Source organism: Nycticebus coucang, chromosome 15, assembly GCF_027406575.1.
Source record: "Nycticebus coucang isolate mNycCou1 chromosome 15, mNycCou1.pri, whole genome shotgun sequence".
Taxonomy (NCBI): Eukaryota; Metazoa; Chordata; class Mammalia; order Primates; family Lorisidae; genus Nycticebus; species Nycticebus coucang.
The window spans coordinates 4,258,526-4,283,528 of NC_069794.1; the positions used below are offsets into that span (position 1 = coordinate 4,258,526).

Genomic DNA, 25,003 nt, shown 5'->3' on the forward strand with positions numbered 1-25,003 from the left:
AGCTTTAAAAGAAAAGCTTGTACAGCAGAAATCTTAAATATACAATTTACTGGATTATCTAGTCATCTTTTACTCTTTGCTCCTTCCAAACAGGTCTTTTATTTCCATCTGAAAAGTGTCCTTATGGAATTTAGTGCACCCTCATCTTTCACCATGAATTTCCTTTTATCTTGTTTAATTCTATGACGTCCTTATTCTGTCAGGTTTTAATTAATCAGGGAAACTTTGTGCTTATATAGTCTTTGTGTTTTTCTGATGTAGGGTTTGAGAAAAATGTCCAAAATCATGGATTTCCCAAACCCTAAGGAGTAAGATACCTTTACCATATGAATCATCTAAGAATATGTCTCAGATGGAGAACAAATATCAGATCTTTTATTTATCTAGTCTCTTCTTGTAACAACCATAGTAAACATCTCTCCACATTCCTTTTCTGAAAATTATCCCTTTCCCCTACTCAGAAAAGGATTCTGCTATAAGTACATTATCCTAATTCTCTGAACCTCACTGACTGGGCAAAAGGTGGACACACCTGAGTCAAGCTGGTTATAATGGATTTTCCCAGCTGGGAGGTTGGAATTGGACATAGAGACTAGTTACATTTCTTTGCAGGCACTGGGGATAGACAATAACTCAACTGCTACAGACCCAGGTAAGACTAATCTGCAGAGACAGGGTAAAGGGAGGGGAAGAAAAAGAGCAAGATGCTCACTCGAGGGCAAGTAGCCCAGAATGAAGGGGTGAGCAGACATCCTACCTACCTTCCAGAGCCTGGGCGTTATGTCCAGTTCCATGGGAGCCTCACTCTGTGCTTCTCACTTAAGTTTTGTGAGGTACTTTCTGGTCCTTACATGCATGACCCCTTTTAGGCATATACTGGTTTATGTTTTTTTATAAAAGAATTGTCCTTGTAGGCAATAAATCTGTATTTAGTTAGTAGTGTGACCACATAACTTCCTGTTCAAGCCAAGATAACATGGCAATCAGAGGAACAATAAGCCTGAGGCTAAAGTAACTGGTGCAAGGTCGCCTTGTATTGTTCTCACTCTGATGTGAAGGCTCAGAGTAGGAAAGCTTTGTGAAAAGCTTCAGTTTAGATGGGGCACTAGAGGTCATCTGTTGCTATGTAACCTTAGCTACAACTCAACAGGGGCCAAACAGTGAAAAACATTTATTTTGGACATACATCTGGGGTTCGACATGACTCCGCTAACCAGATCTCACGTAAGGTCTTCTAAGCAGCACAGCCAGATGGTAACTGGGGATGGATTATTCTGAATGCTTCTTCGTTCACCTGCCAGGATTGAAGAACTCAGTGGCTAGAACAGCTGGAGCCCCATGAACATCACTGTCTATCCACTATCAATCTATTAATCAATCTACTTATCATCTATCTTCTATCTATAATCTATCTTCTCTATATCCTTCTACCATCTATCTATCTATCTATCTATCAATCATCTATCATCTCTACATGCAAAATTGCACATGGTGGCCTAGATAGGCTGACTTTGTTAGATGACAACTAAAATCTCACAGAACAAATATCCTAGTTTCTAATAGAGTCTCAAAGTCACATACCATATAATGGTTACCTTCTATTTTGTAGGTTTTCCTAAGTTCAAAGGGAGTGGATGTAGATTCCAAGCCTTAAGAGGAATTCCAAAGAACTGGCTTAAATTCCAAGCCTTTGGAGGAATTCCAAAGAACTGGCTGATAATGTTTTTAATCCTCCTGAGAGAGCATAGCCTTTTGAAAATTCTCTTCCTTGAACTTGGTTTGAAATGTCATACCTATCCCTTCCATGATGCCAGTGAGAATTATGAAGAAAAATGTGCAGTCCAAACTGGCTTCCAATTTTTATAAGACATGTCAGGGGCCTAATGCTAGCACATGGTGATTTCCAGTACCTCTAAGAGACTTCAGAACAAACTTCATTATTCCACATTCTGAATAGTACTTTATTACTGCAATCATATAATATAAATAAATGATTGCAGTTATATATATATATATATATATATATAACATATATATAAATTTTAACAATAAAACAATGCATTTCCTTAAACTTGAGAAATATCTTAAAACATATTAATTACATTTTATAAAACTACATTTATAGAAAATCCAATGTTAGGTAGTTTTATTTGCATAAATTCTGTTTATATTTTTCAGTAATCCTGAGGTATGAAGAAAACAACTGAGAGATAATATTCATTCAGATTTTAGATTTTTTCTAATGTGTAAATAATGTGCACAGTTAGTTCCAAGAATGAGTGAAAATAGTATTGAATCCGTATGTATAGTTTCTGGTCACCTTAGAGTGCTCAACAGAGCTGGGCCTGGTTTATGACCTGGGTGCTGTGCACCTGCTCCAAGGGGCTCAACTCAGAGTCTGGTAATCACATGCTCATCAGCATAAAAAGACCCTGTGATTTCCCAGTTCCTATTTCAACCACGTCCTCTCTTTTTGCATTTTGTTAATAGGCACATTTTTCTTTTTATACACAAGACACAAGCCCCATTAAGCATTTATGACTGTTATCCTCAGAGACATTACTAGAGAAAGATACATACCACGTGACACACCAAGGGAGATGAACGCTCCCCTTAGGAAATTATCAATTCCAATCTCAGTATTTGCTGGAGGCTTCAGCATTTGACAAAACTGAGGGAGGCTGCTCCTGACCACAGAAGCTGCCAGAAAATCTGTCTGCCAATGTTAGATCATCACTTGAAAGAACCTCCCTCCAAAAGCACCATCACCAGTGTTTAGTATCTTTGCATGGTGAATACTGTATTTTCATTAACGCACTTTCAGTTTGTATCTCAAACATTTTTTTTAAATCTCATATTACATGCACCAGGTAGGTTGTGCTTATAAACATGAAAACACATGAGCTAGTTTCAGAAGTCCCGAGGACACTTGTGTTTCATGAAGAAGCAAGGAACTATAAGACATGTATACCGTTCTTCAAAGAGTAGGTACTAAAAAACAATCTTTTCCTAGTGTCTAAGTCTCATTTATCTCAAATACATTGAACATTTACATTGGATCCATAGTGTTCTTTGCGAAAAGTTCATAATTAAATGTAAAGAGGGAGTCAAACATTCAGAGACAAAAGTAAAATAAGTGAGGCTTCAGGGAAATTTCAAAATATTGTATTTGAAGTGGTGCCTTTCCATCAACTTAGAGACATTACAAATAAATCCTCCTTTGTCATGAAAGGCTCCGGTGCAGGTCTTGTGATGTCACCTCGCCAACTCTCAACCAAGGTCTTATTCAATATAGTGTACAGTTTCTTAAAAGGTCATAAATATGACAGTTAATGGCCCTAGTTATTTTCTAATCTATTTCTGTTTATCTAATATATTACCAAATATCAGTGGGGGCTGCAAAAGTCACCTCACTTCAAACCCAGAATAATTGGTTTCACTAGAAGTTGGAGTGACTAAGCAAATGACAGGAATTTTTGAATAAGTACATCCTCCCTTTGGGCTCACAATGAAATAAATCCTTATTTTACAAGTAAATAGTAGGCAAAAATGCAAAGTAACAAATGATTAGTGTTAGGAAATGATTACTCGTACTATAAATTTCTCGTCTGCCCCCGCTTTTCGCACTCCCCATACTCCCCTTTGCTTTGCTTAGAATACTCAGACCACCCTGGTTTTCTGAATTTCCTTCCAATATTTAAGTAATAATCCAAGAAGCAAAAATCTGGCAAACAAATCACACAATAGATCCTTCCTGTAAAAAATAAATGAAGTAAATTTGAGGCACTTTCATGAGATGAGTCAAAAAATAAAATAGCCAGGCATTGTGGCGGGCACCTGTAGTGCAAACTACTCGGGAGGCTGAGACAAAAGAATCGCTTAAGCCCAAGAGTTCGAGGTTGCTGTGAGCTGTGACGCCATGGCACTCTACCCAGGGCCACACCTGGAGACTCTGTCTCAAAAAAAAAAAAAGTACAAATTGAAAAGCCCATATCAATAATAATTTGTTAACCTGTTGCCATGTTAAAATTATCAAAACTTATAACTACAGTAAGAATCCTAACTTCAAAAACAGGACATCCCAGTAACTCAAAACATAAAAAAATGCTTTGGTACATAAGAGTGTGGTAGCCACTGGGGTCTGATCTTTAGCAATTTGAAGAACTAACATACTTGACCAGAAATTCAACCCTGCATCACAACCCCTGCAGATTTTATGCCTTTTCAAAATGTGTCTTGTGGGACTATGATATTATTTTTTTAAGTGGTTTCTTTTATAGACAAAATAATTCCAAGGAAAAGCTTCATACTTTTTCAGAAACTTTATTAAAATATTAATTATATTAATATTAATTTATTAATATTAATTAATACAACAGTGGAATGAAATTACATTTGGCCGTACTGATGTTTGTTACCCAGAAAAGTGCTGGAGGCAAATTGTTGCATAAATCTGAGATACACTGCCAACTTTAAAGCAGGAACTTAACTAAGCATATCGCATTAATTCTATTTTACTTAGGAAGAAGCTTTCTCTTTCAGAAATCATTTAAATATCTAACTATCATTAAGTATGTAAATATCATTTTTAAATTAAACTTACATGTCCTTCCAGTTGCAACTTGATGAAGGGCACGACATGAAATAAAACTTCCTGCAATTCCCAATGTTTTTCATGCTCCAGAGCACTCCTGTAACGTCAGTGCCTATGCAGTGGTATACTGGGTACCAACCCCCTCCCCCGGGAGAACTCATGAGAATCCACAGGTAGAGGAAAACGATGTTTAAGGAAAGACCTGTAGGGGAATTTGACACATGGTAGCCTCCTTATCTACTCAAGTATTCAAAAAATATTGCCACAAATTAACTTATTTAATTCCAAGTTAGTCTATCATCCAGGCTCATTTTTTGAATAGCCCCATCTCGTCTTCCCTGGATTTTATATTCTTTTTCTATATTCAGGTACAATAAACACTCCATTGTAAGTAAACAATGTTAAGAATTTCTGCCCATATGTTTATCGTTTCAAATTTTTGCCTTCTCCATTTGAAGTTTAGCTCCAGAAGTTATGAGAAGTTTTATTTTTGTACTAGACTAGAAACTTACATTGTCAAGTCATCAAAAAATATTTTTTAGAATATAATCATATACTTAAGCTTATGAAAAAAGAACTTATTATGAAAATGTATCTGTATGTTTCTGAATGTGTAACAAAAATATTTAAGCCCAAAACAAGGAAAAGATAATGGTTTTCGTTTTTATTGGTCCAAAAGACTTAGCAACTTTCAAGCATTTAATACGCTGGAAACTGTAGTCTACATGACAGGTGACCGTCAAGATAGGAAGCTGGCTAGAAAATTAAGGGATTAAAGAGTACAAAGAAAATGGACAAGTGATATCCCTGCAAACTAAGGACTGAGATGATACCAGGGAAGTAATGAGATACAGAGAGGAAAGAAAATGTAAACTGGTAGAAGAGGGGAGTCCGGTGACGGAACTACCAGGCAGGAAAGGAAGAAATGGATGATCCTTCAGCAGGTCCAACTGGAGACAACAAAAGACAGTGTGAAAAGAAACTTTCAAAGATAAAGCCTCCGAGGCACAAAAGCCCAAATATGCCTGGCCCCTCAGAGCATGACTACGTGGTGCGAGAGTGTAAGTCCGGGTGTGTGGGTGGAGGTGGGGTGAGACAGAGAGAAACTGGGGGGGCATCCCGTATTTTGTGCTTATGCGATTATTTTAATTTCGCTAATTATAATAACTCTCTATTAAGCAATCATTTCAAGTTATTAGAAAATTGGCATAATTATGCACAACAAAGTTTATTGAACATGGGTAGTTTAAAATTTACATAAAACTAAAGGTGATAGTCCAATATATTTGGTCCAATATATTTCATTTGTTAAAGAGATCCTTGGAATGGATGTGTTATGTTCTAGTCTTCCCTAACTTACCTATAAAGTATTTTCAACAATTTCATTTTTTCTCTCCATAGAGTATTAGTTTAATCTTCTAACTTGACCATACATAGTATATTAAAATTGCTATTTTCAATAAAACTTTTTAATTTAGATTTATAATAAATATCTAAATTGTAAAATGGAGATTCAGTGATTCTGAATCTCCTTTAACTGATGTTTATTAAATGTCTATATGTTTCTAAATGTGTAATACAAATATTTATGCCCAAAAGTAAGGAAAAGATAATGGTTTTTATTTTTGGGGCTCCAAAGACTTAGCACCTTTCAAGCATTAACTTTTAAAAGTTAATCGCTGCATTGTCTATTTACTGCAGTATCTTAATAAAACAAGACTACAGCATGCTATGGGTAAAGACAGATGAGTAATACAGCATGTTCGCAAATATTTTGTGAACAACAAAGTCAATTGTTTAATTTGAAATTTTCCAATTATATAACACTACTAAAATAAGAATGAAATAATGATGTAGTGCATGAGAACAGGATTTTGCACATTCAAAATGGTATATATTGGGTTGCAGAATTTTCCCTCAAAGTTTAGTCTGAACATTTTATAATAAGAGTTAAATGACTGGGAATCATACTTAATTGACTTAATTCTGAAAGATACTTTTAAAACCATTTAGCAGTTAAAGGCATACGATATTAAACAAATTTAAAGGACTTTATATTAAACATGTTTAGATTAATAAAAGCAGTTTATGAATTATCTCTTCAGGGATGTGGGAATCTAATGCTCAGAAAAGGTCAACATACCGTGAGTGACACAGCAGAGAAAGAGAGAGACATAAACATAGCAGTCCTTCTTTATCTGAAGCTGCTTTTTTCATGTTTAAGTCATTTTCACAGTCTGAAAACATTAGATAAAACTTTTCAGAAATAAACAATTACTAAGTGCTAAATTTGCTATATTCCGATAGTGTGATGAAATCTCACGCCATCCCGCCACGTCCTGCCCAGATTGTGAGTCCTCACGCCATCCAGAGTCTGCTGTCTACACTCCCCACCTGTTAGTCACAGCGTCCCATCAACATTGAATACGTCTTACCCAAACACAAAAATTGTGTCAATATGGTTGTAGCTCCTACATTATTTCACCCATTTTCCTTGAGATTCATTGAATTTAGACTTTGAAAATGAAGAAATTAATGAGGGGAATCAATGAGACTGCAGATCCTCTGGAAGAAATAATTCCACCAGACAGAGACTGACAACAAAGAAAGAACCTTGGCTGAAGAATTAGTCCTTTACACACGGCCCTTCCCCTTCTTGGGTAGGAAGCAAGTTGGCAGTAAGAAAAAAAAGTAGATGAAAATAACCTGCCAAAGAAAATAGCTGGAACTTTTCACAGCTGTTTTATGCAAAGGAAGAGAAAAAAGAGGGAAAAAGGGAAAGACGAGAAAAGAATAAGGATGGTTGATCAGTTTTGCCCATTGTCAGCTCCCACTAGAGTGTGAAGTTCTCACCGTTTGTAACATGCCTTTCTGTTTTAGTTTGCCCCGTATCCATCTTTTGAAGCATTGAGTATGACCTTTATACTCATGTAATTTCAGGGTATCTGGTAGAAGGCATTGGACTTATTCCACCAAGAAATGAGGATTTTAAATATTATTTGTACAAAGTAGTGGAACATCAGATGAAAGCTGGTTCATATACACATTTGGTAAAGTAGCTTAGGTACTTATGTAATTCATTATACTATGTGAAAAGTAAATGACATTCTCAGCACCACTGTAAGTTGTTAGCGGTATAATCTCATTTTGAAACACTGTTTCTATAACATATTATATTCACTGTTCTTGAATTGATTCTTTTCTCTGGAAATTAAGTCGATAGAAATATGTTGCCTGTGGTAGTGTCTGGACATCTACTTTGGCATTGTATAACCATTTCAGCTTTAACTTCTTTGCTGCCATTATATTTTTATCTTTCACATTTCAGACACTCTGTATTTATACCTTCATTGATTTTATACAAAACAACAGTTAAGAAAATATAGGTAAGAAAATAGATTATTTGCCTGAGTCCATTATAGGTTAAGCTTTGACAATTAAAGTTAATTGAATTCTTAATAAATATGATAATTGCAAAGATAATAAAAAAGCCTACTATTCCTTAGAGATCCTAAGGGGTCATTCAAGTAAAATGACTCATTTTAACTATTATAATACAGCTTAATAATAAAATTTGAGGTTCTTTAAAAATTAATTTAATTAGCAATTATGATAAAAGTGTCTGTATATGACATTTAAAAGCAAATGTATACATGTTTAGATAATCAGATTATAATGATTTAATGTAGTTTAACAACTAAGCTATTTAATTCAGTTAAATACTTACATTATTTAATGAATTTTAATTTCTACAATGTGTTTTTGAAGGTGCTTTTGTGATAAAAATAGTGGTATAAAAAATTTTTTAAATTCAAAATATCAAATTATTTCTTACATTCAGCAGGTGTGAAAAACATACAAACTATGAAAATAAAAAGTCAACTTGACTGTAAATGTCATATCAACAATATATGTTCTTAAAGACTATAACCTAAAGTTTTAAAATTGTCACAGTATTAAAGATAATTGTTTAATGATGTGTTTTCTGTAATAGTTATGTTATAATAAATTTAATGACAATAGAGGTTTACTGTGGTCCCTTGGTAGTTTACTAACAAAACTACCATCTATCCAGTATCTACCCAATGTCCAGTCTTTACAACAAGCCTGCAGGCCTGCACTGACTCCATGTATCTGGTAAAGAAACTGGGCTGAAAGATGTAAACTTCACTTCTCTAAGGCACATAAATACCCTATGCAAGATTTAGATTTATAACTCACACATCCCTGCTCCCCAAACTTACAGTCTTTGTTAAAATATACAGAAGGTGCCAAAAAAAAAATCATACTCATTTTAAGAGAAAAAGCTTTTCTATTCATTCCCGTCACATAGTGACACTAGTTTTTACATGATTAATGCCATCTTTTGTGTGAACATTATGCTACACATTGCTACTGTAATTCAATTTGACTTCAGAAAGTAATACATAAATAACATCTCTTAAAATGAGTATACATCTTTTGGCACCCCCAGAATTTTCATGACACTCCTTAATAAAATAATACAATTATGTATTCTTTAATCCATAGCCTTACAAGTGCCATGTTGCATGAAAAGTTCAGGAGAAAAGTAGAAGGGATATAGCATCAGGGGGCTGTTTTCTGCCTAAATAAACTCCGATCCCTGCACTGAAAGTCATTTATATTTGATAATGAAACCCATAAGAGTTCAGATCCCGAGGATCCCAGAAATTATAGGACCTTTCTCTTGCAGCCTAGAGCTCAGATTCAAGTATAGAATTGTAGTATAAAGACTTTTATTATTGATATTATTATCATTAGTGATGATAATAATGAGAACTGTGGCTCACAGTTATAAAACCTCAACTTCATGTTTCTGTTACCTGTGATGCAGGTGCTGTGACTATCGATGAGGAAACCAAGGTGCTCACAGTTCAGACAATCTCCCTACCTGTTCACAACCTCCCAGAGAAACCTGTTCTTGACATGTGAAATTGCTTCCTTACAGGGAGCTAAGTTTGTTTCTCTTGTGATTTAAGAGCCCTTCCATATTGAAAAAATGTAGGTCACACTAAATCAAGTCATCAGATTAAACACTACACAGCAAATACTTGGATACTCAGATACTCAAAGCTACTTCTCTTTGAGCTTTCTCTTCTCTGAGCCAAACTCCCTAGGTCACATTGCCTCTTCCTCATGTAATTTGGCTTCAGGTCAATAGTGGTCCTCCTAGCCAGGATGTACCTGTCCTAGAATTTCTCCTCTATAACCAGAGCTCTAAAGTACCAAGGCTCTCAAATCAGAAAAAAAGATTCTCCTTTCACCCAGGAAATTCCAAGGAAATAGGCGCTCTGTTCCAGGAGCTGGAGACAGAGACAAAATAGATATTTCTTATTACATCACAAGAGCACATCACCCTTCCCCCAATCCCAGGCTCCCCCACCCCCCGGCCCCAAACCCCTCTAGTGTTTCCCCTCACAAACCTCTTGTAAGTCTAATCTCATCTTGGTGTCTGCTTCTCAGGGCACCCAAACACACAGAGTCTTCTGAGAAGGTGAGACAAACCAAACACACCTTTCATGCTCAGAACTATCCCATAAGGTGAAAAGAGAAAAAAAAAAAATGCTGTCAAGTTACTTTTGTGTTGCTGTCCCACAGATGTTCTATGTCAGGGAATAAGGCCATTTATCTTCTCCTGAATTTCCAGAGACATAAGGTATGGGGCTGCCTGTCATTTGTCCCATTAGAATAAGAAATTCAGAGGATATACACAGAGGCCTTCGATTCTCAGATGTAACATCAACCCTTATCTTTCTAAAATTCAAATTGAACATAAAATTGTGTTTGTGATTTTTTACTTTATTAGAACAGGAAGTTAATACTGTCTGTTTATAGAAGCACTTTCTATTGAGAAGGAAACAGAGGCAGTTGTAAAATCTGTGTCGCCCCAGGGTATTCCCAAATGGCTTCCAGAATCACACAGCAGATGTCAGCTGGTTCTAGCTTATCATGCACCCAGCTCGTTAATTAGACACAGATCTCTTGCTTATAAATGCCTCCCGTGAGTGAGAACTGGGTCATAGACCGTCAGTGTGGGCATTTCCTTTTTTATTATTTTTTTCATTTTCCAACAAATTGCTAAAGTAATCAGTGCTTTGGTTTCTTGCACTCAAGGGTTACAGCAGCACAGGAGGGAAGGAAAAGGAAGCTTCAGCTTCTACTGAGACCATAATAACCCAACCACTCCGCTCCAGACAGAGCATAACGGTAGACATAGCCCTGCACCTGAGTTAGTCTGAGGAGGAAGGATAAAAAATTTATATTGAGAATTTTATGATGAGGCAGGTAAAATAAGTGAATTTAGATTCATGGATGAAATGGCTGATGGAGTTCAGAGGCAAAATAGTCCTCTTTCAGATGAAATCAAGGAAGATTCTGAAAGGAGATACTGTTTAATTCAGGCCTTGAAGGATAAACAAAGTTTAGATGTATGTTGAGATGGAGGTAAGGATAAGAAGCAGAGTGAGGAAACACAGAGGCAGCAAACTAACCATTATAGTCAAGGAATCCGGTTGACATCTCTATTAGAGAAGAGTTATTGCTCATTTCAACAGAAATGACTGGGGCATTTGGAATAAGATAAAGATTTTTGTTACTAACTGTCCCATAGAATGTATGATGTTCAGTATTTCTATCCACTGAACAGAGAACTCCGGAGGAGCCTGAAAGTAATCTGATAAATACGCCAGGATGAGAACCACTAACTCAAAGGTGGGCGTGAGGGGCTGTTTTTCCCCCTTATTTTATAAGGACACCAGTTACTGGATTAGCAGCCACCAAATGCGCCATGAGCTCATCTTAACTTTATTACATCTGCAGATACTCTATTTCCAAATAATGTCATACTTACAGGTTCTGGGAGACATGAACTCAGGGAGATTTAACCCAGCACAGTACTTCATAGGATTATTTTGGGACAGTACATATAAAGTAGCACATGTGAGATGAGGTCCAACAACTAAGTTTCAAACTCATCCACAAAAAAAATGCTACATACTTAATTGCTAATAATTACTATGGTCACCTTCAAAGTATTCCTCCTGGCCATCTGGTGACTGAGTGATATTCAGCAATGAAGCATGTAGCACTTCTTCTAGGACGAGTTTGCAAACTTCATTGTCAGACCTCGTGAGACAACAGTCCTGACGGCCATCCCAGAATGAGTGCTAATATTGCTTTGAAGGGTAGACAGCCATCAGTGCATAGCTTCCCCAGGGGAGAACTTTGAAGGTGAACTTATTTAGCGGTGAGGTATGCAGCACTTTTTCAGGATGTGTTCATTTACTTAAAATTATCTGACCTCATATTATGAAATATACATTATGTGTGTGTTTGTGTGCATCCATATATGTGTATACATAGGTCACTACAAAAGTTTTGAGACACACTGTGTTATAGTCCATTATTTCATTTCCAAGAAACACAGCAGAGTCCTCGCTGATTCACCCATACAAGTCTCAACCTGCTCAACCTATCAGTGTTGCCGGGAGGGCTTCATTTGTTTCCATCTGCATGAATTTCATGTTTTTTTGATGTATCTCAAAACTTTTGTAATGACCCATTTAATATCACACATTTGCCTAGCAGAAAAGAATAAAATGATTACTTGATGCTTCATAATAATGTGAATTTTCCCCTTTCAATTCATTACAAAAGGTACTATCCAAGTCCTGTTTCTCATCATCTCATGTTTATGTTAGTGTCCTGAGCTTGTGTCTATCTTTAGCCCTTTCCCCTCTATTTCAATATAATTTAAAATATAATTGCCCAAAACATTCCTAAAACTATGCTTTTATTCCTATAATTTGAACTCACAGTCATTATTGTTGAATCATACGCTAGTCGAGGTCATCAGATAGCTACCCTTCATTGCTCCAATACTATCTCATATTTTGCCTTCAAATCATGTTTGAATGAATGTTTATGAACGCAGTAATACAGGACAGATCCCACTCGAAGGTTATTTGTGTGCATTATCTAACTCACCCCATAGCTCCATATGAAAGAGGTAAACCCCTTTACCTTATTTGCAGGTGGAAAGACAAGGCGCTAAAGAGCACCTTGTGGAGGACGCCAAGAGCTAGATGACCTCTGAGCAAGATGATCTGCAGCTGGGAACGGCCCCTCGGGAGAGCCGAAGAGCCCAAGCCCATGGCGAGCCTTAGGCACACAGTCATTGTCTAACACTCCCCTCACCTGTCTTGTGCTGTCTCAATAAAAGGCTACTGCAGTGGTTGCTCAGGGCTATCCTGCAAGCAAGGTTAGCCCGCCTCCTGCAAGCTTGTACTTCTTTTTTTTAAATTAAATCATAGCTGTGTACATTGATATGATCATGGGGCATCACACACTAGCTTCATAAACCATTTGACACATTTTCATCACACTGGTTGACATAGCCTTCCTGGCGTTTTTCAGTTATTGGGTTAAGACACTTACATTCTACATTTACTAAGTTTCACATATATCCTTGTAAGATGTACCGCAGGTGTGATCCCACCGGTCCCCCTCCCTCTACCCACATCCCCCCTCCCTCCCCTCCCTTTCCCCCTTCCCCCTATTCTTAGGTTGTAACTGGATTATAGCTTTCATGTGAGAGCCCTAAATTAGTTTCATAGTAGGGGTGAGTACATTGGGTACTTTTATTTCCATTCTTGAGATACTTTACTAAGAATATTTTCCAGTTCTATCCATGTAAACATAAAAGAGGTAAAGTCTCCATCTTTCTTTAAGGCTGCATAATATTCCATGGTGTACATATAGCACAATTTATTAATCCATTCGTGGATCGATGGGCACTTGGGCTTTTTCCATGACTTAGCAATTATGAATTGGGCTGCAATAAACATTCTGGTACAAATATCTTTGTTATGATGTGATCTTTGGTCTTCTGGGTATATGCCCAGTAGAGGAATTACAGGATTGAATGGCAGTTCTATTTTTAAATCTCTAAGTGTTCTCCATATATCTTTCCAAAATGAATGTAATAATTTGCATTCCCACCAGCAGTGCAGAAGTGTTCCCTTTTCTACCCATCCACGCCAACATCTCTGGTCTTGGGATTTTGTGATATAGGCTAGTCTCACTGGAGTTAGATGATATCTCAAAGTAGTTTTGATTTGCATTTCTCTGATGATTAAAGATGATGAGTATTTCTTCATATGTCTGCGCTGTGCGCCTGTCTTCTTCAGAGAAGTTTCTCTTCAAGTCCTTTGCCCAGCCTGCGATGGGATCCCTTGTTCTTTTCTTGCTAATGCATTTGAGTTCTCTGTGGATTCTGATTATTAAACCTTTGTCAGAGACATAACCTGCAAATAGCTTCTCCCATTCCGAGGGCTGTTTGCTTGCTTTACTTACTGTGTTCTTCACTGTGCAGAAGCTTTTTAGTTTGATCAAGTCCCAGTAGTATATTTTTGAAGCTGCTTCAATTGCCCGGGGGGGTCCTCCTCATAAAATACTTGCCCAGACCAATTTCTTCAAGGGTTTCCCCTGCACTCTCCTTTAGTATTTTTATAGTTTCATGTCTTAGGTTTAAATCTTTAATCCAGTGAGAGTCTATCTTAGTTAATGGTGAAAAGTATGGGTCCAGTTTTAGTCTTCTGCAGGTTGCCAGCCAGTTCACCCAGCACCATTTGTTAAATAGGGAATCTTTTCCCCATTGAATGTTTTTAATTGGTTTGTCAAAGATTAAATAATAGTAAGTAGCTGGGTTCATCTCTTGGTTCTCTATTCTGTTCCATACATCTACTTCTCTGTTTTTGTGCCAATACCATGCTGTTTCGATCACTATGGATTTGTAGTATAGTCTGAGGTCTGTTAGTGTGATTCCTCCTGCTTCGTTTTTATTTCTGAGTAATGTCTTGGCTATCCAAGGTTTTTTCTGATTCCATATAAAACGAAGTATTGTTTTCTTGAGATCATTAAAGTATGACAGTGGAGCTTTAATGGGGATTGCGTTGAAATTATATATTGCTTTGGGTAGTATGGACATTTTAACAATGTTGATTCTTCCCAGCCATGAGCATGGTATGTTTTTCCATTTGTTAACATTTTCAGCTATTTCTTTTCTTAGAGTTTCATAGTTCTCTACAGCAAACCCACAGCCAACATCATATTGAATGGAGTTAAATTGGAATCATTTCCACTCAGATCTGGAACCAGACAAGGCTGCCCATTGTCTCCATTGCTTTTTAACATTGTAATGGAAGTTTTAGCCACCGCAATTAGGGAAGAAAAGGTGATCAAGGGTATCAATATAGGGTCAGAAGAGATCAAACTTTCGCTCTTCGCAGATGATATGATTGTATATCTGGAAAACACTAGGGACTCTACTACAAAACTCCTAGAAGTGATCAAGGAATACAGCAGCGTCTCAGGTTACAAAATCAACATTCATAAATCAGTAGCCTTTATATATACCAACAATAGTCAAGTTGAAAAAACAGTTAAGGACTCTATCCCATTCACAGTAGTGCCAAAGAAGATGAAATATTTGGGAATTTATCTAACAAAGGACGTGAAAGATCTCTAGCAAGCTTGTACTTCTAATCCATGTCACGCCTGGTTCCTTTTTGCGGAGATCGAGTCCAGGGCCGTAGGGGCCACTAGGGACTGCGACAGCACCTGGCGGTGCACACATACCTCCTAATGTCAGGCTGTGGCCAACCGCTCAACACCATGCTAGACTCAGAACCCGGTGCTAACTGCCAGCAATGCTGCCGTTACAATGCTCTCCCCAGCAGAAAACTGCTTTCCTCTGGCTCCACTCTTGCCCTGGAGCTTCATTTCATAGACCCCAAATCCCTTTTTATCCTTCTACCGAACTCTGAAAATATCTAAAGGGGCACAGCTTCAGGTTCATCTCAGCCCAGCAATTCTTTTTGAGTGGGCAGGACATCTTTCCATCTGTGTTCTAAATACCTGCACTTATAAAATAGCATTTTTTCTCTTCTTTCGATTATTGTCACAAAGTTGTGAATGCATAGTGGGCAGTTAAAATAAGTAGTCTTCTGCAGGAACATGAACTTGGTGAAATATTTAAGCCATGCATTAACTTCATGCAGCATTCTTCAGAATTTAAATGTACTTAATTTCCAACTTTTTATGATTTTATCTGATTTTCAAATGGGCACCTGTGATCACCTAGCAGCTGTTACCTAATAACACAAAGCATCATAGTCCCAGGAGCAAAGCTTCCTATATTCTAACCTGCTCTGGATGGCTGGCTCTGGCATGTGTGTGAGCTGAGCATATTTTCATGTACGGATGACTGGTGTGGATGTGTCTGTGGAGTTAAAAAAAAAAAAAAAAAACCCACCATTTTTTCTAAAATCCATAAGTCACCTTTTTGTTTCTATGGCTGTCCCAGGAAACATCTAACCTAAGCTACGTCTTCCTGTGTCCTCCCTATCCTGTGCTGAGATAGAGGAAAGAGTGAATGCCCAGCGTGGCTATCTGAGGTGGCCTGCTCCCATCCTATGTCCTGTGGAGCAGTTAACAAGTGGGTAATGGGGCAGATGAAGCTGTCATTTTCCTCATTCTGCCCAGGCTTGGTGCCCATTACAGTCCTGGAAGATGCAGACAGCACTATATTGTAAATGTCTTTCACAGGTAATGCTGTTTTCCTTTTAAACACAGAACAATGCTCTATATTTGCTTTGCAACCTAAAGTATCTAAAATATAAGGCATTCATATTGGTTAAATCCAACTCTTTTGTGGAGGGTCTACATATATCCTACATCAAATACATACTCCTAATTTTGACTGGGAGAAACATTCATCTTTGCAAAGTAGTTAACACATATCACATCAAGTTGTACTCCCAAAATGCATACTTGGATCCAGGGCTGGTAACCTTTTCAGCCCACCTGGCCCATCCATTCAAAAGGTGGCAGGGACCTGGTTTCAATTTGAGGGAAGGTCAGCTAAAATCCACTTACTGACTGTCACATTTTCTAATTGCAAATTTGCATAGCTGGTTGCAGACAAGTTAGGGAGAGAGAAGGAAGCCACATTCAGAACAAAGCTGTTAAGCACCACTAGAAAAACTGTGCAGGCCAGGGAATCGCCTTCATAAGGATAGCACGTACTACATGCGGGCAGGGAAGAATCATAAGGTGTTCACTCTTTATTCACACCCTAGATACTAAAAAACAAATTCAAGAAAAAGCTTATTTGATAAGCAGTTACTTCAGAATTACAACTTCTGAGACCATCTAGAAAATGCAAGGACACAGCCAGATTCAGGAATCACAAGCTGAAATAATAGTCAGTATTATTATTTTTTTTTTATGTACACCACAAATTTATTCTTTGACCCAAGTCTACACTTTTGGGGGTAAGGTTGATAGAGAAGAACAATCTCAGTCCTGGTGATTTACTTACCAAATTCTAAAAGCAGAGATGCTCAGTACACCATTAAGGAGATCATACATATTTACTGGTCATCCACATATTCCAGACATGTTTTTAGAGGACTGGGTAACAAACATCTGATACTTCCTATAGATTATTCAGAGGAGGTAAAACTATTAAAACACTATAAATGTGCAACAACTAATTAAATCAAATGATGTCAAGGTTTCCAGCCTAGAAGACAAGGGAGGTGATGGTGACACTAACTGTGACAGGGAATCAATAAGGAAATTTTGATTTGGGAAGGAGATGAAGGTAGATGAGTGATTTGGAACATGGCATGCCACACAGATGAGGCCAGTGGAGGTGAGGGACTGGAGCTCATAAAGAGGTGTGGGTACAGATTTGGGATCATTAAAGTGAAGTGGATGCAATGGTGGGAACTGAGGTCTTCTAGCAAGGATGGAGACAGAGAAAGTTAGGGTCAGAGCCCCAGGCACGGCCATGAGGAAAGGGAGCCCACCAAGGAAGCTGGCACAGGGGTTCGAGAAGTGGGAGAAGAAAACAGGTTTCCCTTTTTTCCTAACAGATTATTTAGAATTTTATGTCAAAACAGAATTATAGGCTTGGCACCCCTAGCTGAGTGGTTAGGGCACCAGCCACATACACTGGGGCTGGCGGGTTCAAACCTGGTCCAGACCTGCTAAACAACAATGACAACTACAACTACAACAACAACAACACAGCCGGGTATTGTGGTAGGCTCCTATAGTTCCAGCTACTTGGGAGGCTGAGGCAAAAGAATCACTTAAGCCCAAGAGTTTGAGGTTGCTGTGAGCTATGACACTACAGCACTCTACCAAGGACAACATAGTGAGACCCTGTCTCAAAAAAAAATACATAGACAGAGAGTGAGTTATAAATGAAGTATGATATTACAGGTCTGTAACTATACTTACAAGTTCTTTGTGTGGCTAGAATAGAACAGGCCCCCAGTAAATATCTGGCATATTAATTAATAAATAAGTAATCTTCAATTGATGGAAAAAGAGGAAGGAGAGGGGAAGGAGGGTTTGGGGAGGCTAAGCAGGGAGAGAAGAAGGGACACTCCACAGCACAAAGCACACACCCACTGGCCTGTGGACATTTCCCTTACAGTGGGCTGAGACAAACAGGAAGAAAGAAATCCAACAGCAACAACAGCAAGTCAATCTACACTTTTGCTGATGAGACCATCAAAGGTCAGTGGGAGACAGAGTGTGTGATGTTGTGGACAGAACCATGGTTTCTAAACTCAGGTAACCCTGAGAAGGCAATTTCTGCTTCAAAGGCTCAGTTTCTTTACACATAAGATGGGGTGTATGTCCCACCTAGGACATGGGGCTGACCGGAAGATTTGTTTAACTAAATCATGTAAAGCTCAGGCAGTGCTGAGTACACCTACAATGTGCCAGATAACAACAGCACTGTCAGCTGTTTTGAATAAAAGTGTACTGTGGAAAAATCAGTAAAAACTGATAGATATTTGGGAGCAGCAACTCTGACGGGGATTTTCATCTCCTATCAAGTGCTCCCCGCAGGCCTCCTGTCAAACTCACACACAGACTCTGCCTGCTTCTCTCTCTTTCTACATCCCTCTCCCTTTTTATTTCATGTAGTGTAACTCAAATAAGAGTGGAATTAACAGCCCTAAAAGAAAATTTAGATCAAATGTTCCCTTTTAGATGGAAAAGAGCTGAAGACATTTTAGATGGATACAGTATATTAAAATGACAAACTGCACACTAAAATATCACCAACTCCCAGGAGAGAATAATAAAGCACCAAACATACTAGATTTACACCGACAAAAATATAACATATATAAAGTAAAAAAAATCTGAATCACTTTTAAACAGCATGCTACAATCCTTGGCATAAACAACACCATAGACATGTTGTCCTTTGAAACAGTGCCTTTGATTCTTCATGTTCAGTGTGCCAATAAAAGTGCTTGGAAATGAGAAACGAAATTGTTTACACAAATACACAATCTGCAAATCTTAATCACTTACATGGAAAGACTTCTATGGCAATATAGCTCACTTTCTCAACTGCATAAACGTGCATTTGACTATTTTAGCAGCTTAAAGACAAGTGAAAATATTGCCATCATGATTAAATAAAAATTTCTTCCTGGATACACTTTTGGGAGAAGTGATACATATTCTAGAAAGGTTATAATGCCTCTAAAGATATTGCTTGCATGTTCAACACAGTTTTATTAAATTGCAAAAAATTACATATTTTTCCTCTAACACAGTGAGATTACAAGTGTTCATAAGGCTGTTTCCAAGACTGACGAGAAACTCCAAGCAAGTTTTATGTATATGTACACATGCTTACTTGGGTCAGCAATGAACAGTGAGTAGATAGATACACCTTTCTATGGACTGAATGTTTCTCCCCAAAAGTTACAGGTGGACGCCCTAACAGAAATGCAATGGTATTAGGTGGCAAGGCCTTCGGGAGGTAAATAGATTTAGAGGAGGTTATAACTTGGAGCCCCCCGATGGAGCCCCCAGATCCTCCTCTTCACCCTGTGAGGGCACAGCCAGCCAGACACCTTGATCCAGGACTTCCCAGGCTCCAAAACTGTGAGAAAAAAATGTTGTTGATGCCACCTAGTCTATGGCATCCTGATACAACAGCTGACAGAGCCACTGTCTATGGATAGAAATTATAGTTTTTATAGCACAATAATATATGAGGTCTTAATAATTGTCAGAAATTAAAACTTCTGTTCAGCTCTGGGAGTTATTTAGCCACTTCATCATCAGATGCTAACACTAACCTTCCTGTCTGCCTCCTGTGCTCCCATTAGTAATGGGGACTATTTCCTGCAAATGATAAAGTTATGCAGGTTGCCTTTCTGAGGACATTTTCCTTCAACATCTTTAGAAATTTCTTTGTGTTATGTTTTTTCATGGAGAATAAACATGATGGTGTGTGGGAAGCATTTATTACAGTCCTGTATTCACTTGAACATGCAAACAACACTGTGTTTATGTGTATCACTCTTGTGTGGGTGTTTATTTTTTCTGATTACTGTTGTTTCTACCACTAAATTGGTCATTACACCAAGAAAAACGTGGAACTTTCCTGTCCAGTCCTTTTTCTTCATTGCCACTCAAAAAACAAACACACTAAAAGCAGTTTCTTCAATAAAAATCTGACACAAAGTTAATCATGGATTATTAAATAAAAATTACTCTTTGCTCTTTAGAACTGAAAAATCAATGTGACTGATTACTTGGATTTCAGCACCCTTGCACCAACACTGACATGTAAACAACCTGCTCTACATAATGTGTTCATTCATTCAGGGTTCTAGAAATTATGTGCAACCAAGTCCTTGATAACTTTGTGGTTATCAAAAGTATTTAATTAGCCAAGAAAGACTGAGTGACTATTGGTAAGATTATGTTATATCCTAGCAAATGGTGTCAGTGTATACATGTAGAATAATTTCTGTGAAGGCAAATTTCTGTACTCCAAAAAGTACAGAAAATTTCACGATACGATGTGAAATAGTTAAGGATAAGGACAAAGAAATGGAGAGGCCATGCCAAACCCCTTCGGAAACACTTGGATCGTATTTGATCCTTTTTTTTAACTCTTATTTTTGTATCTATTTTTATAAGTTCTATTACATTTTATAATGCATTTTCTGATCCATTTATTCTCACCCTCACACATTTCCCCCTTTGCTTTACTTGCAGGCCCCTCAGTCTTAGCCAACAGGTGTAGTTTAATGAGTTTTGGACCCAGGAAGAGAATCACACAAGCCTTTAGCACATCTCGCGTTCCTCAGACAAGAGGTCCTCAACTCCCTGTGCCCCACAGTCTCCCAGGCATCTCTGAAAATCGTCTGGAACCCACTTCACGTACACATCTTTATGGGTAGGTCTTGAATACTGGCATGAAAAATAACATCTCCCCAGGTGATTCTTCTGTGCAGCCAGGTCTGAAACAACTGCCAAAGGTCATCTGAGCTGAAGTCAAACCTTTCCGTTCTGCCCAGGTCTCACTGTGGCACAGGACGTGCTCCCTCAAGCTTTCTCCATTACCCCAGCATCACCAGCTCTCCTTTCTCAAATCATTTTTGTCAGAGTACGTGCAGGCAGAATGGGGCGGGACCCCAGCAGTACACACTTGCTGTTATTTCTCCCATCATTAAAAAAAAACCTCTTAATTCATCTTCCCTCTACAGTAATCTTCCTGTTTATCCCCTTCATAGAAATCTCCTTTCAAAAGTTTTTTATATTTTCTGTTTCCATTTTTTTCTCACTCCATTTGGAACCCAATCCATGAAGTTTTTGCTCTCAACAATTCACTAAATTACTACACTCCATACTTCTAAATGCCATGGTCAATTCTCCCACTTGGCAGAGCAGCATCTGGCAGAGATTAACCTCTCTCCTTGAGACCAACCTCTCTACCTGTGATTAACCTCTTCCATGATACCAACCTCTGTACCTGAGATCCATCTCTTCCCTGATATCAACCTCTCTCCTTGAGACAAACCTTTCTCCTGAGACCAACATCTTTCCTGAGATCTACATCTCTCCCCAAGATCAACCTCTCCCTTAAGATCAACTTGATTCTCCAAGATCTATCTCTCTTCCGAGATCAGCCTCTCTTCTCCAGATCAAACTCTGTCCCCAAGATCAACCTCTCTCCCTGGAAAATTTCTGGTCACTTCCCCTCCCCTGCTTTCCTCCTGGGTGCTCCATATGGCTCTACCTCATTTCCCTGAATTCATAATACTGAAATTCCTCAGGACTCAGTCCTTGGATTTCCTATAGTTTTATCTAATCTTATTCCCTAAGTCATTTTACCCCTTTTTGGGATATGTATATATCCAGCAGACATGACACCGCCTCTCTTATTCTCAGCTCCCAGAGACATTCCCAGTGCACTGCAGAGCCAAAAAAAACAAAAAAAAAAAAATTCATGTTATCTTCCAATCTCTCACTGTCTGGCATAGGTAAGATTATGGCCCCATAACTTTGTCCTTTGGTGTCATCCCATGAATGTGTTACATTATCAGGGGAAAGGGAATCATGTTTGCTCATGAACTGACCTCCGATTAAGGAGGTTACTCTGGCAAGCCCAGTGCAATCATATGGGCCCCTGAAAGTAGAAGAGGAAAGGCAGAAGATTCTGTCAGGGCACAAGGACAAAGAAAGGAACAGCAACACTTAAAGCATGAGAATAAGCACTGTCCCTGCTCCGTGTCCATCTCGGCTGACTCTGAAGTTAGAGAAGGGAACTGTGGTCCAGAAATGCAGGTGGCCACTAGAAGCTGGAAACATCAAAGGCAGTTCTGATGAGACCCCAATTGCATTTCCGTGAGACTCAGGCCTGATTTCTGACCCACAGAACTTTAAAGTAATACACTTACAGTGTTTTTTCATTTACTAAATTTGTGATAATCTCTGGTCAGCAGCAGAAAATAAGCATACTCCCTAGCCAATCAATCAGCATTTCCTGTCCGCTCTGCCCAAAAATGTATCAAAAAATTGACTATTTCTCGCCACACCCTTGCTCCATTTTGCTCTAGGCTGCCTCCATCTCTTGCTCAGCTTCCTGAGAGACCTAACCAGCATGCCGCTTTTGCCCTGGAAAACCTTCATCGAGGCCAACACAGCAGCCAGGTTGATCCTGGAACGTTGTAAATGCTCTCAGCTCTTTCTTCTGCTCAAAACCCTCAGTGGTGTCAGAGCTGCCCAACGGCGCAGAAACAGCTTTGTGTGTGACCACCCAGGTGTAGCCACTAGGGCCTCTGTCCTCCTTCTCCCCCAATGCTGGATGTCTTGCTGTTGCTCCAGCAGGCTGGCAGGGTCCTCCCTCAGGCCTCTGTGCCCAGCTGACGTGTTCACCGCAGACACCCATGAGATTAACCCCCATCGCCTTCCAGTGGTTTCCTGAGCACTTACATTCTCCATGTATTTACCTGTCAGTCACCCACATTGGACAGACAGGCATGGGCGAGCTGGAGATTTTGTCTGCTTCATCCACAGTCTTCTTTCACATAACATAGCCTCAGTCAGTATTTGGCATAATCATGCACTGTTTCCATGGATGACGACTCTCGGGTCTGTTCTTTTGTTCCTTTTACCAGTGCAATGATCCCAGCCCTACTCTCTCTTCTTGCACTGAAATTTTGTCAGTAGCTTCTTCAATGGTGTGTTTGCTTCCAGCTCTCAGCATCACCGTAACTTAGCCTATGGATAAACACCCCTGACTAAACTTTACTAGAAGCCATGTCTAGCACATCAACGCCCTTCTTAGGACATTAAAATATTTGGGAGAATGCATTATAATTTATAAACTAGCTGCCTCTTGGTCTCTAGCTTCATTACTTCACTACTTCAAATTTCCTTTTAACCCTTAGACATTATTTTGTACCGCAGACATGTTTCCTAAGAAACTTAATAACTTTCCCAATACATTTTTGTGTATTCATTAAATACACAAATTCATAATTTAGCTTTTCCCATTTACGTTTGCTGTGACAGCTGTTGTCTTGGGAGCTGGTAAAGATGGCTTCACTCTCATTTCCTGGACACTGCTGGAAGGTCTAAGATGGGTAGGAAGGAGTAGAGAACCCAGTGGACACTGTCCCTGCAGTTGATGTACTTACAGAGTCACAGAGGAAGTGGCCGTTAAGGGAATAAATACAAGTGAGAAAAGAAGAATTAAATGGAGGTGCAAGTGTGACAGACAGCCTGGGGGTTGTGACCCAGAGTCTGAGCTTCAGTTCCTTCATGGTGAAGCAAGTGTATTGGACCAGATGATCTCTTAGGTACGTTCCAGCTCAGAGATTGTCTGCTATCGTTGCCACCCATGAAAAAAGTATCAGAACTTCTCAGAATACTCGAGTTTAACCAATAAACCCACACAAAACTGTGAAAATGACGTGTCTTTTTATTAAATATCGCTTATTATTGTGTATAATGTGATGTCAGTTTTCTAAGATGCAGATCCACAGTCACTATTTGAAAGCCTTGGAAATATATATGCCAATAAATTGATTATTTTCCCAAACTGAACAAGTCCAAAAATATAAAGAGAGAAAGTTTTAATACTAAATAAACTACAAAAAAAAAAATTGGTTTCAGATTGTTTTAGATTTCTAAATGTGGACAATAGGTTGTGAAGAATAATATTTTTGATTATTTCAACCATTGGTTTTACAGCAAATCAAGATAAATTGATTTATATCTGTTTCTTTGAAGTCTTCTCTGTGTATACCCAGAGAAGACTGTTTCTCTCACACTAGAAGTTGGGGAAGTAGATTATATATATATATATTTTTTTAATCACACATAAAAACACATGAAAAGATAAAAATTTAATAATCTTGTGACGATAATTGAGATTTGGATTTGATAGTCTTAGAAATACAATAATACAAGTCAGCCAACTTTAAGGGATTAAAAAAATGACTCACATCCTGAGCATTTGAGCAGGAGAAGTGAGTTTTACTTCTTAAATGCATTTGGTAGTCCAGTATCATCATCAAAAATTCATTGTTAAAAATTTCCATTAACAATCTGGAAGAACATCACCTGCTTTTCAGATGAGATTCTTAAGAGAAACAAATATAATAATTTCACCAAAATTTCACATTTTATTTTTCATCTTTACTAGAAGAGTTGGAACTTTTAGTGAAGTTCTTTGGAAAGAGTCTTTTTTTTTCCTTAAATACTTCATACAATTAAAAGACCACCACTGGTAAAGGGAATTTTATCCCATTTCCCCATAGCAACACAGCAAACCACCAAAAACAAACTATAGAAGTCACACCAGGGGGCGGCGCCTGTAGCTGGGTGACCAGGGCGTCTGCCGCAGACGCTGAGGCTGGTGGGTTCGAAACCGGCCCGGGCCGGCTGGACAACAGGGACAACTTCTGCAACAAAAATAAAATAACCGGGGGGTGTGGCGGGCGCCTGTAGTCCCAGCTACTCGGGAGGCTGAGGCAAGAGAAT

The 25,003-nt window shown here is 38.5% G+C and overlaps 1 protein-coding gene across 1 annotated transcript in view; it reads right to left on the reverse strand.

The window, feature by feature from the left end:
* The window catches only part of MYO16 (myosin XVI), a 643,638-nt gene that overhangs the window by 463,064 nt on the left and 155,571 nt on the right, over positions 1–25,003 (reverse strand). The window lies entirely within an intron of this gene.